Raw genomic sequence first — 891 nt, 5'->3', positions numbered from 1 at the left:
GGGCCAGCCTGGCCGCCGAACTGCTCTCCGCCCCCCCACCCCCTTCCCCCCGTGGCCGCGGGCTGCGCTCCCGACCCAGCAGTCTCTTGGGGGCCCCGAAGCGGACGCCCCAACCGTGCCGCCCGGCCCTCGGAGCCGCTCCTCGCTCGGGCAGCTCTTCTCCCAACCCCCGCCACTCAACATGCTCGCGTCGGGGCCGGGAGGAGGCGGGACCACCACCGACCACTCCACCAATGGGAGCGCGGCGCCCGCCTCCGCGGGTACGGATATACCGCGCCGGGGGGTGGAGCCTCGAGGCGCCCGAGCCCGCCAAAAGGGGCGACCGCAACGCCTGGCGAGTGCGTCGACGCCACCGCGACCGGCTGCGGAGCGCACAGGCCGCACGGCGCTCCGCGCGTTCCCGGGCGGCGACTGGCGGGCGCTGCGGGCAAGAGGTGGACTCGGCCTCGTCCCGGAACGCGGGCGTCGCCCGCTGGGGGCACGACCCTCCCTCTCCTGTCACGCCGTGCCTCGGGCAAAACCAGCTTCCCGGCAGCGGACACAGGATGATAGGGTTTTGCGAGCGAGCGTAGAGACCTGGAGAGGAGATAAAAGAGTGGGCTACAGCGGTAAAGCCTGGAAGCCTCGGGCGACTGGCTCTTGTGGCTCTTGACAATAGGTTTCTCCCGCTCTCTTTTATCTTAAAGGCAAACCCAGCAGGCACGCCACCCCAGCGATCCTCTGATAGGACTCCGGTTAACAGAGTTTGAGAGGAGGAGGGATGTGAACTTTTACATCTTTTTTTTCTTTCCTCCCTCCGCCCGGTTTTCTCTAGTAAATATATTTTAAAGAAAAAAAAAAAAAACAAGCTTTTGTAGCCACATTTTTGGGGTTTTTTTGAGTTGGAGTCTC

This window comes from Carlito syrichta, unplaced genomic scaffold (assembly GCF_000164805.1).
Source record: "Carlito syrichta isolate Samal-C Ts95f unplaced genomic scaffold, Tarsius_syrichta-2.0.1 Scaffold309583, whole genome shotgun sequence".
Lineage (NCBI taxonomy): Eukaryota > Metazoa > Chordata > Mammalia > Primates > Tarsiidae > Carlito > Carlito syrichta.
The sequence above is the reverse complement of the archived record's forward strand: the minus strand, read 5'-3'. Positions refer to the sequence as shown.